Below are 19,673 nucleotides of genomic sequence, written 5' to 3' on the forward strand. Positions count from 1 at the left end.
ACATCTGGTGGTGAGGTGTGGCAAGTTGTGGAAAAGAACTTCAGGGGCCGATCTCATTTGCATAGGCACACCCACCCCGCCTAGAATGAGGCCATAGCTGCCCAAATGGTCGCTTTGGCTGCTGTGGGATCCCCAGTGTCTCTGTTATTGGGGCAGGAAGAATAAATTGTTATTACCCTGATTATGGGAACTGTGCTTGGAACTGTACTTGGCCTCTTGTTATGATGGACGGACTCACCATCAACTAAGTAGCACTCGCTAGGCAAGGGTCATGGGTTCCAAAACTGTGTGAATTGAGAGAGGCTGGGGACAAGTATTAGTACTTGGTGGCATGGGCCCCTTGGTGAGGGCCTTACATGCTAATTGCACTTCCTCTCTCCACTGTGGAATATCAGAGCTAATTTTGATTTCATTAGGAGTCTAATTACATGCTGCTGAGCTCACTTTGGGCTAATGGTGCACCAGTACTGAGGCTCCTCTACTACAAGCTGAATTCACCAAAGAGCTGAAATCACTGAGCGTTGTGTTAAGTAGTGGGGGAGCCTGAAGATATATTGTGGAGAAGTTTGTGGGACGGCTGGAGTGCCTTGTGGACAGGCTGGTGGAGCAGTTCGTGGGACGGCGGGAGCTGCTGGTGGGACACGGAGCGGAGCAGTTCGTGGGACGGCGGGAGCTGCTTGTGGGCCGCAGAGTGGAGCGAAGCAGTTCGTGGGGTGGCTGGTGGAGCGGAGAGGAGTGGAGCGAAGGCCTATGGAGCTGTGGGGTGGTCAGCTTCAGATCATGTAAGGTGCCTTTTACCCCCGCCCCCATCTCCACCCAGGTTGGGAGGTAAAGCTCTGCAGATAAACTTTTGAACTCTGGGGCTGCCCTGACCAGGGACAGAGACTTTTGGGTCATTGGACTTTTGGAACTTTGGGTGATTTGGGGTTGCTGGACTCAAGAACCAAAGGGAAAGGGCATGCCCCAATTTGCTTGGGGTGGGTTTTTTTTTGCTCATGGGTTGTGTTATGAATCCTGTTGGTGGTATTTCCCCAACATAATGCCACATTGTTTCTCTCTGTTATTAAAAGGCTTTTTGCTACACTCAGACTAGGTGCTTGCGAGAGGGGAAGTATTGCCTCTGGGAGGTGCCCAGCGGGGGTGGTATATATTTGTCCCAGGTCACTGGGTGGGGGGCTCGAGCCGGTTTGCATTGTGTTATTGGAATGGATCCCCTAGATATTGAACCCGGCCCTTGTTGCTGCCAACTCTGACGGGCAGAAGGGTTACATGTGTTTAGTCCATTCAGGGAGATTTGAGGCAAATTAGAAGTAGGAGCTCATTGGTTTTGGATGAAGGGCAGGCTGGTTTATATTTAGGGAGTTATAATATGTAACTGTCCATTTTGAATAATATTTTGTGTGCAGTTTCAGGCCAGAGGCTCCAACAGTGGCCAAGTACCAGGTACATTCATCCAAGGATCTCAAAGTACTTTGCAAAGGCGGGTAAGTATTATTCACATTTAACAGATAAGGATACTGAGGCACAGACAGGTTTGAATGATCACATCTCACTGCCCCCTCAGAGAAGTATAAAGCTAACTTCTTCATTTCAGCTTTTCCAGAGCCACAACAAGGAGGAGGAGGACATGACAGAGTAGGATGCGTGTGCAGGGGTCAGATACCAAATGCCTCTGGGGAAGTGGGGAGGAATTGGTCTGTTTTGGCTGTGTAATTATTGGGGCTACCCCATACCCTAACCCCCTAGGATGCCAGTGGCATGCCAGGTGTACTACCACTCAGAGGCAAGCACTAGTGGTACTTCATCAGCTGGGTCTTGCAAGCACCAGCCCTGGGTCCTAGTAACCTCTCAGACACATGGCTAAGGGATAGGTTATTTCACCAGGGCTAGCAGGAAATGGAAAGTTTGCAAATACCCTAAGTACAGTGGCTTAAACAGGTACAGTTCAAGTGAGAAATAGCAGTGAATGTTTGGGTCTCTGGGCAGTCTAATCAAAAGTCAGGGCTCTTCAGGCCCAGTGCCTGCGATGTCCTCTCCAGTTCAGTCTCTATTCAAGCAAAAAGCTTGTAGGTTTCCAAGCCAGGCTCAGTTAGTATCTCTCATGGGGGCTCCTCTGCACTGGCTCCCTGTCCAGTCACTAATGCTCTCACACAGAGCTGTAATATCTGGCAGTCACAGCCTGTTCCATAAGGGCTCTGCATCCATTTCTGACTCCAGGTTCTCTCCAGCTCCCTGCTTGCCATGCAGCCACTGCCTCAGCTTCCCTGCAGCTTCTCTTTTGCCATATGGCCACTGCCTTCTGACAGAACTCATCCACTTCCTGCTTCGGCACCTTTTCCCTTACCTGGCCAGGGGAAAGGGACCTGCAGTGGGAAGGCAACTGATAGGAGTTGTAGACTGATGCTTTGCAGATCCATTATAGCTGTAATCTTTTTTTATAAGGCACTTGCACACTTTGGTAATGGGCTCAGTATAATCTAGCAATTGCCATACTGGATCAAACCATCCTATCCAGTAGCCTGTTTCCAACAGTGGCCAGCTCCAGATGTTTCAGATGAAATCCTGCAGTGTGGCAGTTATGAGATAACCTGACCACAGGGAAAGTTTCCTCCTAATGCTCATTAGCTAGATGTTGCTTTCTGCCCTGAAATATCAGGTTTTTTGTTTCTGATCTTTATTCTTATTCGTTCTTTGCTGTTGTTACTCTATATGATCTCATTATCCACATAAAAGTCCAACCTTTTTTTGAATCCCACTAAGCTCTTGGCCTCAGTGATATCTAGTGGCAATGAGTTCCACAAACTCATTGTGCATCATATGAAGATGCAATAAATGGCCTAGATAAGTTTAGTAACTGGCCCTTGGTTGCACAGTTAGCAATAGGGTAGGGAATGGAACTCCAAGCCAGAACTTTCAAAATTGGATGCTAGTTAAATTTAGGGTGTCTCAGTTTTTGGTTGCCGAGGGAGACCCTAGGCCTGATTTTCAGAGATGTTGAGTACCCACAGTTCCCACTGACTTCATGGCCGATAGCCTTTGGTCTAGCCAAACTGTGCCTGGCACAGGATCTCAGGTTGGGGGATGGAGAAAGCAAAGGTCACTGAATGCTATCTTTGTGCTTTATGAATGCTATCTTTGTGCTTCATGTTGCCAGGTGCTATTCAACATGAATGAGACAATTAAAATCTGGCCCTTAGTGATTTATATGTTGGCATAACAGTTGTTATTTTTGGATAGCATAGTGATGTACTATTAGTATAGCAATTGTGATCTGTATGAAGGAATACATAATCTTTGGTTTAAACAGCAGGCTCCATATACATGAACGGGATTTACAACATATCATATTTCCCCCCCTTTCTTGGGACAAGGGAGCAAGTTCAGGTAGCACAATATACTTGTCTGATCTGAATATCAACTTTTTATAAGCAGTTGCCATTCTGCTGGATTCTGTCATCCAGGGAAACTGAAAGAGTTGAGAGGAAAGTGTCCCAAATTTTGTTCAGCCCTGCAGCAGAAAGTTCCAAAGATAAAAGCATTTCTCAGCATTAGCAGACTGTGAAATGTAGTTGAAAATGAATTCTTTAATGCCAATTATATTAAGAATTTATTTTCAACTACATTTCACAGTTTGTTCATGCTGAGAGGACCTATTATCTTTGGAATTTTCAGACTGCAGGGCTGAGTAAAATAGGTAACTTTCCTTTTAAATAAAGCAGAAAGTACTGGAGTGAGATTATATCTGTCACAGATTATAATATTTATATTTATTCCTCACAAAACCAAAATCCCCCTAGGCATGTCTCGGATTCACATGAGGTCTCTGAGTTCTAGATTTTGCATCTGGGTATATGATTGCTTTAACCGAGAGACGTGCTATGTGCATTTAATACACTACAGCTGTGTTCCACTCCGTCAAATATACATAAAAGACAATCTGAAGCTATCAGCAAGAGAGATAGTTTAGGCAACATGATGAACTGAAAGGCTAGTGGATCAACCCATGACATTTGGGTTCAAATTTGGAATTTTTTTCTCCATCTGTGATGAATGTTTATCTCCCTCGCAAAAACACTGTTCCCTCTTGATTAGGAGTTAAGGAGCTTGAGCTAGCTTGATGGCTCTTTCAAAGGTCAACTGTAGCTTATGCTCACTACAGTGGGTCAAGTTCCATCTTTTCTGGAGGGTAGCATTGCTTAAAGCACTGCAAACCCTGACCACTTTGGGCAGCTGTCACCACCCCAAATACCAAGGACACCGACAGCTTTGCACAGCTGAAATTCTTGACAAAAGAGCAATGAAACTACCATGCCCAAAACTCCTAGTGACTTCAGTGGGAGTTTTAAGTGTGCAAGGATTCAGGATTCACTCCCAAATGGTTCATTTACTAAACTCTTGGGAGATATCTCATGCAGATATGTGGTCAGAATTTATAATTTAGAATCAGGACTATTCTTCTTAGGCCAAACCTGAAACCCTTTCTCAGTTATATCGGCATAGCTACATTGGTCGGGGGCATGAAAACACCACAGCCCTAACCGACGTAGCTATGTTGAAAAAACCCCCACTGTAGATGCAGCTATGTTGATGGGAGAATGCTTCTGATGACGTAGCTAACATTGTTGGATGGAAAAATACCTTCTCCTAGTGTAGTTTGCGCCTACACTATGCGGCTATGCCAGCACAGTGTAGACATACCCTCAGTTTTACTTAGTTCTTTTTTAACATCCCCATGTAGATTATCAACAGGATTTGAAGTGAGGACCTTCAGCATCACAGCAGAGGACTAAAAGGAAAACTCCATTAACAGGTAGCCTCTATGGAGATGGTACCTTCTAGTTGGCTAGCCACTAGGGGAGGATGCAACACACAATTTGATAGCATGTTATACTTGCTCAAGGAAAATTCCTGAAAACACTTCAGTGGGAATTATGCCAGAATAAGAGCCAAGTAAAGAGTGAATAAGGACTTCAGGATTTGGCCCATGGTGGATATATGCCCATAACTCCCCTTAATACCAATGAGCATTTTACGCTCACATGGTAGAATAGACACCTCTAATGTCTAACTACCAACAGAGCCCTTATAAACTTCATTCACAGTTACAGTCTTTGGAAATAGTTGACACTGGGCCCACCTCTTTATAATATTACAAAAAATTATAAACTTTTTCCCTGAAACCTTATTGTTGGACAAATTTGCATTCCAATATAAATGTAGGCCTACCAAATCACACAGAAAGCAGTCCGATAGGGATTTTTTTCCACTTCTGATGTTACACTGACCTCTAGAGGTGCCAGGTATTATGTCTTGCTAACCTTTCGGGTTTTTTTTTTTTTTTAGATTCAAATAGAATTATAATAGCCTGACTTACATCTATGAAAGTCATGAAAGGTTGAGTTTGGAATGGCTCCCCATCATTCGTGGAGCAGCATATATTACAGCAGATCGTGCAGTGTTAGAGGACTACTTCATTACCTCAGCACATTCAGTCTCTATATAAGATAATAGGCACCTTAGAAATACCCTCTGAGGATATGTCTATACTACCTGCTGGATCGGCTGGCAGCGATCGATCCAGCAGGGGTCGATTTATCGCATCTAGTCTAGATGAGATAAATTGACCCCCGAGCACACTGCCGTCGACTCCTGTACTCACCTGAGCGAGAGGTGCAGGTGGAATCGACGTGGGAGCGTCAGCAGTCGACTCACCGCAGTGAAGACACCGTGGTGAGTAGATCTAAGTACGTCGACTTCAGCTACATTATTCACGAAGCTGAAGTTGTGTAACTTAGATCGATACCTCCCTCTCCCCCTCCCCTTCCCCTCTCCCAGTGTAGACCAGGCCTGAGAGAGTGTGTTTTCTTGCTTTTGTGGGTTTATGCCAGACCTTTTGGCCCCGATTCTCCTATGTTGCTCCTTGCATGGTCATTTACCCAAGTGCAATGTGGGTGTAAAATGCTTCTATTCTCATCTGGTAGTTCTTTACACTAACTACGATCTTAATCTGTCGCTGCCTCAGCTCCCCGTCAGTAACATACCACTACTTCACTTCACAGAGGTATTGTGGAGATAAATCAGTCCTGTCTGTGGAGCACTCAGATGCTGTAATGATGAGTGCCACAGAAAAGCTAAGGAGGCACTTCATAATTCTGTATTCAGAGCAGGATGTCAGTAAGGCCCGGGGGCCATACATTGAACGGGAATGAAAAAAAAAAAAAGTAGTTGCTCATTAAGAGCTTGTCTCAGAGGTGACCTGTGCCGGCCCGACAGTGTGGGGGACAGATCGCGGGCAGCCAGCTTCAGCAGTGTTACTGAGCACGCTCAATCCATGTGAGCATGCTCCGTACAAGCCAAGCAGTAAATCGGGGGGGGGGGGGCACATGACTCCGCATGCCCCCCTCATGTTGCCTCTGGCTTTTCTACACTACCACTTACTTTGGTATAACTTAGATCGCTCAGGGGCATGAATAACCCACACCCCTGAGCAATGTAAGTTACTCCGACTTAAGTGCCGGTGTAGACAACGCTGTGTTGGCGGGAGAGCTTCTCCCGCCGACATAGCTCCTGTCTCTTGTGGAAGTGGAGTAATTAAGTCAACAGGAGAGCTCTCTCATGTCGTCTTAGAGCATCTTCACCAGATGCACTACAGCCGTGCAGTTGCATTGGTGCAGCTGCGCTGCCGTAGCACTTCTAGTGAGGACTAGCCCTGACTGAGCGCCATCCATTCTGTGCACTGAATGAGGTAGGGATCCTCTGGAAAAAACAGTACAGGATCATGTTATTGAAGACTGTATCATAATGTATTAGCATAAGGGAGCCAAATTAAGGTTTCACAGGCAACTATAATTCTGTGTTCCCTAATGTTTCAGTGCTTGACTTTGCAATCTTAATAGTGGTCTATTAATCTAGTTATTTGTGTGTAATATTTTTATGTACTGAGAAGACATATATCCAGGTTGATTCCCACATAAGGATGGTTTAAAAACCAAACAATTGGGAGACACAAAGCACAGTGCAAACCAAGAGATGAATGATTGTGCAACTAAGGTGACAAAGATGGAAACTAGTGACATTTTCTGCTTCCCTGTTGAAGAAATCAGGGATTGTGGAAGTGACTTCCTCACCCTATCTATTCGGAAAAGACTTTCCATCAAAGAATGAGGGAGTAGGAGCTTTCAGTGTGGCTATGAGTTTGGCAGGGAAGGCTTGATGAAGAGAAATCAGTGGATTCATGGGTCCCCTAGATTTAGGGAACTGTTGCAGGCTGTGTTGGGGAACTGAGTGAGTCTGCTGAGCCTCTGCATCTCACAGCCAGACTGGGAAAGTCTTCCTTTCCGTCTTTGATACAGGAATTAAATTAGGCACCTCCCATTCTGAAGATAAGTATCTTTTGTCCCCACAAAGTTCTCAGATGAAGCCCCAGAGAAGTGCAGGGGATGGATCCTAGGAAAGTCCAACCTTGCAGGAGACATTGGGTAGAACAATTCCATTGAAATTCCAGCAAGAAGTGAGAAATTAGCAGTGGTTGAAAACATAAACAACAATAACATTCTTATTGGATTAAGTCACTGTAAAGTCTATTGACTTCTCTCCCTATCCATGTTCTCCCAACACACATAAGACTGGTGGGTAAGGGCTGAGTTCAGTGGGGATAACCCCCCAGTCACTTTCCCCAGGTGGGTAACAGGTGGAGGCTTCTTACTGGGACTAGTTGCTGTGTGGAATCTAGAAAGCCAGGTTCACCCTTTGGTGACTGTCCCATTTGTACCAGCAGATTTACTGTAAGGGGGGAAGAGGATAGACAGCAGTGCCTGGTGACTCACACCAAGCAGCAGGGGAGTGGCCATACTGTGTACCACAAAGGACCTAGTCGTCTGATGTCCAGATCACAGTGGGGAGACAAAAGTTAGCTCCTTGCTTCTAGGAGTGCCTTGGCTTAATGCTCTGAGTTGAGGAGGAGTGACAGGAGAGTCAGTCGCCAACACCAAAGACATTTCACTTTTGAGAGGGAAATCAATGTGCACTTTTATAAATGTTTCCACACTTAATCCTCTCCCTGGTGTTTTTTGCCCAACAGGTTTGTGGGGAATGAAATAGATCTTCCTGGTCTTGCAGACCATCCTGGCTGAATCAGGCTGAGATGGGAAATGCAGAAGCTCTTCAGACTGTCACACTTTGAGGATCCGAAGGATTGTCCTTTGGTTGCAGTTAGAAACCCCATTGCTGAGTTTTGTGCATGGAATCAATCACTGTGTGCAGTACTTCCAGCTAGAAGCTTTCAAATACCAGAAGACAAATGCTCCCAGAATCTTGACAATGTTTTAAAAATCAAGAGATTTAACATAATCTGCCACATTGTCGTTCATCTACCTTCCAGTTCTCCAGCAAATCAATCAGTAAACGACTGGCTCTTTCCTTTGGCATTTTTGGTTGGGGAAATGGTAAATTCCTGAGTGGGTACTACATAAGAACAGCCCTACTGGGTCAGACCAAAGGTCCATCTAGCCCAGTATCCTGTCTTCCGACTGGCCAGTGCCAGATGCCCCAGCAGGAATGAACAGAACAGGTAATCATCAAGTGATCCATCCCCTGTCGCTCATTCCCAGCTTTTGGCAAACAGAGGCTAGGGACACCATTCCTGCCCATCCTGGCTAATAGCCATTGATGGACCTATCCTCCATTAATTTATCTAGTTCTTTTTTGAACCCTCTTATGGTCTTGGCCTTCACAACATCCTCTGACAAGGAGTTCCACAGGTTGACTGTATGTTGTGTGACGAAATACTTCCTTTTATTTGTTTTAAACCTGCTGCCTATTAATTTCATTTTGTGACCCCTGGTTCTTATGTTATGAGAAGTAGTAAACAATACTTCCTTATCTACTTTGTCTACACCAGTCATGATTTTACAGACTTCAATCATATCTCCCTTTAGCTGTCTCTTTTCCAAGCTGAAAAGTCCCAGTCTTATGAATCTCTTCTCATACGGAAGCCATTCCATACCCCTACACTGCCTGAGTTCACAGGGGACTGGGCATGAAAAATGTAAAAGTGACAAGGAGGGCAATTTGAAGTCCATGCTGGCCTCCTGGTCCCCTGGCTTAGTCTGGCCAAGTGGATCACAAAGGGAGAAGAAGGAAACGGTCTACAGGCGGATGTAGACAATTACATCTCCCAGGTGCCACATGGTGTGTGGATGCCAGGACTGGTGGATGGTGTGTAAAGCGCAACTTCTCTAGATGTCCAGAGACCACTACATCTCCTGGGTGCTGTAGGGTATATGGAGGCCAGGATTTGTGTACCCTGTCCCATGAAATATGGGGACTTCAACTAATGCCAAAGTCTCCACGTGGGGCAGTTGGAAGTTCCATGCCAACCTCCTAGTCTGGCCCAGCAGTTGGGAACAAAATTGTATTCACTTGTAAACTGCAAATTTCCTATAGAAATGATTGAAATATGGAACCCTATGATGCCATTTTTACATTGTCACTTTTGAGAGTATAGCCACAGTTTTAAAAAGAGTTGTCCAGGGTGTGGCCACTAGACTTGGACACAGGAGACCTGGATTCTATCCCTTGATCTCCCTCTGACCTGTTGGATGACATCTGGCAACTCACTTCACCGTGAAGTTTAATGTGAAGTACTATTGTTTTATTTTCAATTAAATCCAGAGTTTTCTTGCCATTCCCGTCTTTTCCTAGAATAATGAATTTCCACTTGGCCAGGAACCTAATCAATAGCCACAACCTCATAGCAATGTTTGCATTGGGGTATTATAGCCCTGCCCATGTTTAAAATATCTTTCTCCCAGCTTGAAAAAATTATTCTCCTAAATAAATGTTGATTTTTGGAATATACAGTCCCAGGCCTGACAATTTTGCCTATTTTTTCAGGGAGTGTCTGTCTTTTGCAGGAATTCATTGCTATTCACCCCACAAGGCAGGAAATTTCTTGCAGGGTAACGCAGGATTTTAGGACTGTATCTGTATGAAACTATTTTGATTTGTATCAACGCTAAAGAACAATAGTTTTGGTTTTGGGGAGCTTCCCACTCTATCGACACTTCCCTCCTAGGACTGCTGATCTGAAAGGCATAATCATCCACAGGTTGTGCTCCTTGGAAATATTTCCTATCAGTTAGAGGATTTGTGAAGTGAAGTAAGAAGAAAAGTAACCACAAGGTACAGTAAGATCTCACTGATTCACTCTGATGACCAGAAGGTTCATTGTGCATCACTGAATTTTTGCAGCTTAGTAAGTAAAGACTCAGTCTGACACCCATTGAAATCAAGTATGATGATAGTTCATAAATGATAAATGTTTTGTAGTACAGGCCTGCTCCATCTCCAGCTGAAGACAATAGGAGATTTGCTATTAAATTCAAAGGGTAGTAAGATTGAGCCTATATTTTGCTACACTCATACAATAATATGAGACCTCTCTGCATCAGTATTAAATATCATTGCTGTACTATTAAATCTTTACTTAAAAGTGTGGCTAAGGAGTCATTTTTGTTTGTGAATGCTGAGTTTCTATTGTCCTGCAGCTAACACTTATTTTTGTATTTTTTTTATATAGACTGGCTCTTCTTATAAATATTTTTACTATTCAAGCAGTTCTACCTGAGAAGAACTAGAAACGCTTCTGTGTCTGTTATATGTGAATTTGAAATATAAAATACAAGAACGTAGTGGCCTTGTTAAAGAAATACATTTAAAATTTCACAGGCCAGATTTCACAGCACCTGATGCTTAAACACTAAGGCTAGGTTTTTCAAAAGATCCTAAGTGACTAAGGTCCATAGGACTTGAGCTTCTAAGACATGTTTAGGCATTTGAAAATGTCACCCTAAGTCTAGTAATAATTATGTTTGAAATGTATAGCAGGGCTATTCAGCCAAGCTTTGATTCCAGGAAATACAGTTAAATCAAAATCCAGAAGAGGGAGCCCTCTATCAAAATAAGATACTAAATTGAATTATTACCAAAATTCACAGAAGTTTCCACTTTCTTTTCCATCCACTTGTAAACCCCTCTGGATTATTTAGCCTATCTGACTATACTTAAAAGACTAGCAGCTCACAATTTCTATCTTTAAACAATATTATTCAATATCTGAGAAGCATGCTTGTGATTTTTATCTGTGGCTGGGCATATCAGATGTGGAACCTGGTCCACATAATAGAAGTTGTTTCCGTTATCCCCAAAAGCGAAACAGTTGTGTGACCTGTATTCAGATTAGTTAGGGAGGAGGTTTCCATTTTGAAAGCAGCATGGAAACCTTGGGCCCAATCCTGCTCCCATTGAAGTCAGTGGAACATTGCCATTGTTTTCAGTAGGAGAAGAAACAGGCCCTTTGTTATAACAGATGATGTTTATGCAGGAATCTCCTTACACCCACTTAAAGTGTTTCAGCTCCCACAATTAGTGTCAGAATGAAAAGGTTATTTTGCTGCAGGTATGTGGGGTGTTATTTTTTATGTGTACTGCACTCTCTGTTTAACCATTTCAGTACCACCACCCCCATACATTCATCCGGAGGAGCCTACTGTCTGAATGAAGCTGCACTGATTTACTCTCGATCTGGATTTCAGTTGGAATCCATTTGCATGACTCGAGTTTACTTTAAAGATGATGTTCAGCAGGAAAAAAGTAGTTTTGTGTGGTTGTTTTTCTTCTTTATACCAGTTATTTATTTCATTTATTTATTTTTTTAAACTAATAAATAGCGGGAATGTCAAGTCAAGCGTGGTCTTCCCTTGTTTTGCAGGAAAACTCAATGGACGTCTCAGATGTGGATTTTCAGCCTTCTTTGCCCTTAATCCTACCATTTTTCTCTGTAGTCCGTAAAGTCTTCAAGTAAAAAATAATAGACAAACCAAAAACAGGGTAAACAAGACCTGAATTTTTAATGCAAAACAAATCTAACAACCATACAACAGGCTGGAAGATATCCCTTTCAGGAAGTGCTTAATTTGTAATGAAAGAGATGCTGGGGCTCAAGCAATTAGGTGCTTTCGTAACTGATGCGGCAAGCCCAGAGATACCGGAGCTCTGAACTGCCAAGCCGAGAGGTGCTGGGGCTCAGTCCTGGCACAAATTAAGCGTGCATTCAGGCTTCTTTTATAAACATCTAGATAGAAATGAAGGCCGCTCCAGGACTCACAAGGGAGTATAAGCTTCCCAGAATCAGCCACTTAAAGGCATGATTTTGCCCCTGAGGTAAATCCATCTTGCCTGCCTCTCTGGGCTTGTCTTCACTGCTAAAAATTGTCATTTTTTTTACCTCAGGATAAACAACCTGCACCCCCTCCAGGGGATGACCTTAGCGAGTTTACCTCACAATAAAACTGAAATGCCTGGTCTTCATTGTGTTTTTACCTCAGGATAGCTCGTGTGTGTTAGTTACCCTGAGGTAAACATTCACAGTATTTTTGCATGAACACAAAGCCTCTGTGATGACCGGAGCACTAAGTGCAGCAGAAGCAGGACACTTACACTGTGCTCTAGAGGGCAAAATCCCAGCACCCAAGAATAGGGATTTTGTACTGCCATAGAGCTGGGCAGGGGCAAAGGAATGGCTAGTGGATCCAGGACTATGCAGATCCACTTGCCAAGCCCCCGACTGCTGGAATTAATGTCCCTGGGTCAACTCTGCTACTGTTCTTTAGCTTGTGGTGGAAGGGAGGTTTCCATTCCCCATATGCCCCTCCTCCTCCTCCTTCTCCCCCACCCCGCAGTTCATACCACTCAGCCTACTTACCAGGGCTGTGTCCTGAGACTATGATTTGTCCCTTGATGTCTATTTGAATTAATGCAGATCCATATTGAATAAGCATTGTAGGCATGACTTTACAGGGGAAATTTATTGATACGGTACATATTATATGGAAAAATCTAAATACAAAAGAAGGAATGAGTCAAAAAGTTTTAAATTGGACCCTAGCAAGTTAAGTTTGCAATATACTTTCCATCAACTTATTCAGTATCCTGTACTTTACTCTGCTGTAAAGTGGTTAATACTAGTTTCCAATATTCTAACCTTATATAGTAAGTGCTTATACATGTAGCAAAGAGAATGAGAGGAGCCACTAAAATAAACATATCTACAGTATTGTATATATGAAGATTTCATTGTGCTTTTAAATATGTGTGTTTCTGATTCCTGTGCTATGTCCGATAAGCATTTTACTGGGGGAAAAAAACCCTAATGGTATATTTGGAAGGATGCAGAAGTTGTTGCTAATTGGATCAATAAAGGCTGGCCTTCCAAATTGAGCTATGAAAGGGAAGGAACTGGTGGATAAGTTACCTCCCATCTTGTCCAACTGCCAGAATGTGAGATTAGGCAGGCAAATTCTCTTCCTCAGGTCCAAGCCTTGAAGGGTGAGATCACCCTAGCAAATTAACCCTTGCTGGAAGGTGTGAGTGGATTGGTAAATTAGATAGCTTTGCACTTCTAGAAGAAGGGCTTGAATAGGACCCCAGAGCAATGCACCTTTTGTTTACATTGCTTATGCTTAAACTAGGCGCAAGGGGAAAATAATGGATGATGTAATGGTTTACAAACTATGCTTTCCATTCCAAGCTGAAGAAACTTTATAAAAAAGGCAACACACTCTGTTTTCACACTGACATTTGGTATTTTAATAAAATACAGCCTAATTTTTTTTTTTTAAAAAAAGATCTAAATCAAATCAGTGCTATAACAGAGCTCACGGGATCACTGTATAATGCCCTTAAAATAACCCAGTAATAAATGAAAAAGCCTCCTACTGCCCAAAGACAACCAGTTAACTTCCTTATATAAAGCTGTAGGTCTTTTATTAGGCTACAAAACCATTTCAAACAAATGAAAACCAAATGTGCAAAAAATGTGAGGGGTGTGTGTGTGCGCGTGTGCGCCAATCCCTTGTACTAAAATAGTATGAGCCCCTGGGCTCTTTAAACTAAGATCTGCCTCAATCACTCCAACTGGCTGGCTTGTGCTTTCATGAGTGAATACAGGGCGCATCTTTTGACAAACATGCTGCATCCTTGTGTTAGTTAGAGGATCTATACATGCAGTAACTGTATGGGAGAGATTAAGAAACTGTTCTGTATGGAACTATTCAAAGTAAAGAACCCTGAGATACGCAAAGCATTATGCAACTCAGATTGGCACATGTTGTTCTCCAGCCCAAAATAGTTGCTATTGTAGAAACAGTCTTTTTAAATATTCACGCACAAAAGCTTTCAACTTGTACTAAATCAATGCCCCATCTGGTACTATTGTACATTCTTGTACTAAATAGACATAGGGCCAAAAGCAGCCCTGGTGTAAATGATCCTATTGCCATCAATAGGAATTGCATCTGCTTACAACAGGGCTGAATTTTGCCCCCAAACTGCAACTGGTTGCTCTGTGAATGTAAATATATATATTATCCTTCTATGAACATACACTTAGCTTATGTCTGGTGTAGGATTCTGCTTTTCAGTGATTGCTTGCAAATTGGAGAACAGTTTTAATGTTTTATTAATAAGAGAGCTTAGTTTCTTTATATTACACCTCTAGGCCCTGCTTCAGCTACCCTTACTTATGTAAGCAGTAACACTGACCTAAGTGGAACTATTCCATGATTAACAGCAGTAGGATTGGGGCCTTAGGCCTTTAGGAATTCTTTTCTGGATGGAAATAAGATAATAACTCCTTGGCAAGGAGTCAAGCCAGGCTGCTGTAGCCAAGAGAGTGCAACAATTGGAACAGCAATTAGATATGTTATTATGTGTGACAAGCCTTAATGGGCCAAATATGGGCTTCACTCACTAAGAACCCTGTCTTATGAACACCCTAATTGGGCCCCATTCTATCCAGCTCCTATTTAACTCAATGGCTAAACTCTCTTGGATGTCTATCTATCTATGCAAGCTTTCATGTTATGCTCTCACTGGAGTAGCTGAGGCCCGGATCCACAAACCCACACTTAGGCACTAAACCCCATACTTACGCACCTAAATTCTGATTTTGACTCCACTGTGATCCACAAAAACTCCCGCTGAACCCTGGGTAGGCACCTAGGCTCATTTGGTGTTTAAGTTTTCAGGGTAACCATTCCCTCAACACCTATATTTTTGCCTCTGAGCATGTGTACTGCTGCCTCATTCTAGGCATCCAGACACCTATCTCCTGCCTAAGCCCCAGAGCTATTAAAAACTAGGGGAAGACAGGCATTCAAAAGCCTATGTCATGTGCGGGGGCCCTTTCCAGTAGGTGAGCTCAGAGGTTGCCTACTGGATTGGGTCCCATTTGAAATCACAGAGATGTGGGAAACCCAGGTTCAATTCCACTCTCTGCTAGAGGGGGAGAAGGCATTTGAACAGGGGGGCTCTCATCTCTCAAGAAAGTGGTCCAAAAACTGGGCTAAAAGTTACAACTTGGGCTCCTCCTACTCTGTGATTTTGAATGGGACCTGATTCAGTAGGCAGCCTCTGAGCACATCCACTGGATCAGGCCCCGTACATGACTTAGGTGGTCAAATGCCTGTCTTCCCCTGGTTCTTGAATCAAACTTAAAAGCTGCAATGCCTTAGTCCCTTCATGGATCCCACCTTGAGGTCTATGGTAGTAGGATAGAGACACGTTAATTTGCCTTATTCAGGGCTTGATTTTGCACCACTGAAGCCCATGGGAGTTTGGTCAGTGACTTCAGTGTGAACAATCCCTGAGTGTGCACTTTGCATGGGACAGGCCATCCTACTGGTGCCTACAGTGAAATAGTTACAGATTTTCTTTAAAATCCCATTGGAAATTCTGTAGGAGCCCTGCCTCATTCACTATGGATATTGCAAGGTGTATGATGATTAAAGTAGGTCTGCAAAAACCCTTCCCTTGTTTACTGTGTATATAAATGAGTTTACTGGTTTCTCTTTGGATTTGCATACTACTACACAGTAGAAGAAGATATTACATGTGTGTCTAGGGTGGTATAAAAAATATAAAATTAAGTCAATGGGTAAACTAAAGATTGCATTTGAGAAATAGTATGTGATCATGCAATTAAAGTCTACACCATAATGCATATGCATAAAGGCGAGCAGTTATATTTTGACACCCAAACGTAACTTGAGCATTTTCTGACTTTTGAGTATTTAACTGTGCTTCCCTTACTGCAGATGGTGGTGCTTTGTTTGTTTGTTTGTTTAGGAATATAGATTGTATTTGCCATTTAGTCTTCTGTGGAATGATGTATGACATTTGGTCAAATGCATTTTGCTTTCAGGATAAATTATAAAGTACTTAAGTATATTTCATTACACATTATATTTAATCTCCAGGCAAAATGCATTCTGTGTAAATATTGCTTTTTATTATAAGGGCAAATTGTATACTGTCCAAGACTGAATTTCATTGTGGGGAGCTATACAATTTGTCTAACCATTCTAAGGAAAAAGGACATCAAATACATATGAGCAACTCTATTGTTGAAATGAATTTTAATCATCCTTCCAGATACACTGTATAATGGAATTTGATAAATTTCATTCTCTGGACCTCATTCTGATCACTAATGAGAGATTAATGTTACAACATTCCAATGGCAGCAAGCTGGATTCTTGCTCTTAATAAGATGTTGATAATGCAGACACCGTAATTTATCTATTACTTAAGAAAAGTTAAATCAGATCCTATGGAAGGGGGAAAATGAAGTAGGTGAGAAGTAATACATACATGGCCTAAAGAATCTAGGTAAGCAGCTGGAGGTCTTCAAGGCCTAATTTAATTACTTCTGGGGAATGGTTTTGTTTTGATCTTGTAAAACAAGATTGAGAGTCAGGAGACTTGGATTCCATACTTGGCTTTCCCACAGACTTTGCTACATGACCCTAGGAAAGTCTCTTAGGACCAACCCTGCACCATGGAAGGTAACAGGAATTTTTCTTCAGTGAAGGAGCCAAATCATACTTTTATTTACACCCCATATTCTTCATAGAAATATTATGATATGAATATGGCATAACTAAGATATGTTTTATGCAAGATGGGTCATGTGCGGTATCATTGAAAAGGTTATGATCTACTAAATGTGTTTATCCAATTTGTATGCATGTATCATTTCTGTGTCTGAAGTTAGGAATATTGACTACATCACAATTACAACTGTGTATTTACTTGGGGAATGCCCACCAGACAGTAGTGATCATTCAATCAGCCTGAATGAGCCATTTAATAAGGACAATAGAACTTTGAAGATACTAATCTCCCACCATTGAGGGAGGGGGCGATTTTTATGAGCATGCATTGTACAGATCTCTCTATACAGCACAAGACAATATTGTTTTGGGGTTTACACTCCAGATGGTGTATGCACTGGAGTGCTGACCATTCCCCTAGTTGAATCCTCCTACACAGAACTGATTTCAGTCTGTGTCTGCAGCTTAGTGTGGCCTTGCCTGGGTGTGTGCTAGAAAGGGGCTTGAGAGCCTGGCACAGCAACCCAATGCAAGGGAAACCCAGGCTGGTCGGACCGCTGGGCTCAGTGGGACCCCAGCATATCTGGTGCTACCCTGAAAGGGAGGTCCAACCTGTCATCCATACCCTTTCTGTGCTCCAGTTCCTTCATATATAAAATTTGGATAACAGCACGTGCCTATCTCACACAGATGTTGCTAATCTAAATCACTTAATATTTGTGGAGTGCATTGGGCACTTCAGATGGACCTTGTTCTTCAGTTCCACCAACATAGGCTTTTGCTACTGGAGCTAACGGAGAACTCCTTAACTGCTAATTGCAGCAGGTCCCTTATTCTTTGTGTAGGTCAGCCATTATAGGGCAACATCATTATCACACACTCAAAACAGCACACTAGGACTTGAGCCAATGTGCACTGAAGTCATGGGAATTCTTATCCTTGACTTCACTAGCTTTTGGATTAGGTTTTGATAGGGTGCTATATACATGCACAAACAAGCAAGATTGAGGAAACCCCATATCAATTCCTGATCTGAATTGACTCCCTTAGGTTACTTTTGTGGACCTGGGTCTCCACATCACTTTTGGCTTCAGCCTATCAGCTTTTTATGCTTTTATAAATCGTGTGTGTGTGTGTGTGTGTGTTTACATTTTAAAAAATAAACATTAAAACAGCCATGACCATTACAAGCTTTGCCCCTGTTTGGCTAGGAGCATGCAAGGGTCACCAACCCAGTCCACCTATGGAGAGAGAAAACAAGAAGAGAAGAGATAGGAATAAAAACAAAATAAACAATCTTAAACTGTATTTGCAGTTTAATCTCACCAGGAGACTGCAATAATACATTTCTACCAATGTGTGGTGCTGCGTGTGACGATAAATCAGCTGTACTCTCAGGCTTAATTATGTGGTTCCTTAATAGTGAAGTAAGCATTGCTGGGTTTTTTGGGCTACTGGTCTTCAAAGAAACCCCAGAACTCCAAAGAAACATTCCCTTAAGGTAGGAATGTTTCTCTAGTGTGGTAGAAATAGGAATGAGGGGGCCTACCTTTGTAGTATGTACTCTGCAGTGGGTTCCTCCTCTGTTTCTCACTTGAACTCCTTGTTAGGTTTTAGGAAAAGGTTTGATGTAGTTTAGGTTTATTTCTAGGTTAACTCTAATCACTCTGCCTCATATGCCTTCTTTTTCTCACTGGTGGATTGCTCACGAAGAATGTCACTCATAGCTGGTAAACAGTCCTAGTTCTAAACTTGCCAAAGCCCAAATGTGGGTGCAAGATGTGACAAAAAGTTAAAATACCCAAAATGGAGGGATACACAAATTGTATATGCAGGAAACTTAAAATGCTGTGGTATTCATCTGTGTAAACAATGTTTCCTTTAGTCATAGATTCACAATTTTTTATTTCTGATATAAAGAATGTCCAATAATAAATGTGAGGGGATGACAATTTTGTGTGGTAATATATAACTTTGAGACTAAAATGAGTGATTATTCCTCAAAATGAGGGACACCTGTTTCTGAAAGGTATGTGAATAGTATGGGTTTAAATTCTACCTTCAGATAGTCATGCACTTACTGAACTCCTGGTGAGTTGCACGTGCGTATCTGGGAGCAGAATTTGGCCCATGATGTCAGAAGACATGCAGACTGTTAAGATTTTGAGGGGATGTTTTTTTATCTCTTCTTAATGGACAAACCCCATGAGAGTAGCAAGATTTCTTGTGAAGGTAATCTAGGACTGTGTCAAAACTTCAAATAGTTATTTGGTTAAACTTTGGGCAAGTCACTTTGAAATATTTGTTAGAAGCTTACTAATTAGGAAGTTGTTATTGATTTATTGTCTGTAATATGGTAGCAGCTAAGACCCCCAATCTGTATTATGGTAGCATCTAGGACGCCCAGTCAAGGATTACAGTCCCATTGTGCTAGGTACTGTATAGTCACAGAACAAAGAAAACAGTACCTACCCTTGAGGGCTCACAGTACAGTTGCTGTGATAGACAGGATATGACAAAAGGACATAACAAACAGATCGACTCCTGTCCTTCCCCACTGTGAGATATCAAAATGAACAGAATTGAGAAGAAAAGCAGAAGTATTGGCCCTTTCTCTTTGCAGTATCTGTGGTGTGGCCACCTCTACTGCTGCTCTTACTGTCTTCCTCATGGACAGTTCTGATGATAGCTCAACACAGGTTGTGGGAGAATCAGGAAAGG

General features: G+C 42.4%; 1 long non-coding RNA gene across 2 annotated transcripts; it reads left to right on the forward strand.

Moving 5' to 3' along the window:
- The first annotated feature begins 797 nt into the window (after positions 1-797).
- On the forward strand, positions 798-18,105 carry LOC119565352. Of its 2 annotated transcripts, XR_005223943.2 has the most exons (7): positions 798-828; positions 1,407-1,484; positions 4,739-4,810; positions 5,344-5,730; positions 8,081-8,569; positions 10,076-11,655; positions 11,771-18,105. It is a non-coding gene; the product is annotated as an uncharacterized LOC119565352 (long non-coding RNA). The 2 variants fall into 2 exon arrangements; XR_006288844.1 differs by lacking the exons at positions 798-828; positions 1,407-1,484; positions 5,344-5,730 and having other exon boundaries at positions 1,491-4,810.
- Positions 18,106-19,673: the final 1,568 nt, after the last annotated feature.

The sequence above is a fragment of the Chelonia mydas genome, chromosome 2 (genome assembly GCF_015237465.2).
Source record: "Chelonia mydas isolate rCheMyd1 chromosome 2, rCheMyd1.pri.v2, whole genome shotgun sequence".
NCBI lineage: Eukaryota > Metazoa > Chordata > Testudines > Cheloniidae > Chelonia > Chelonia mydas.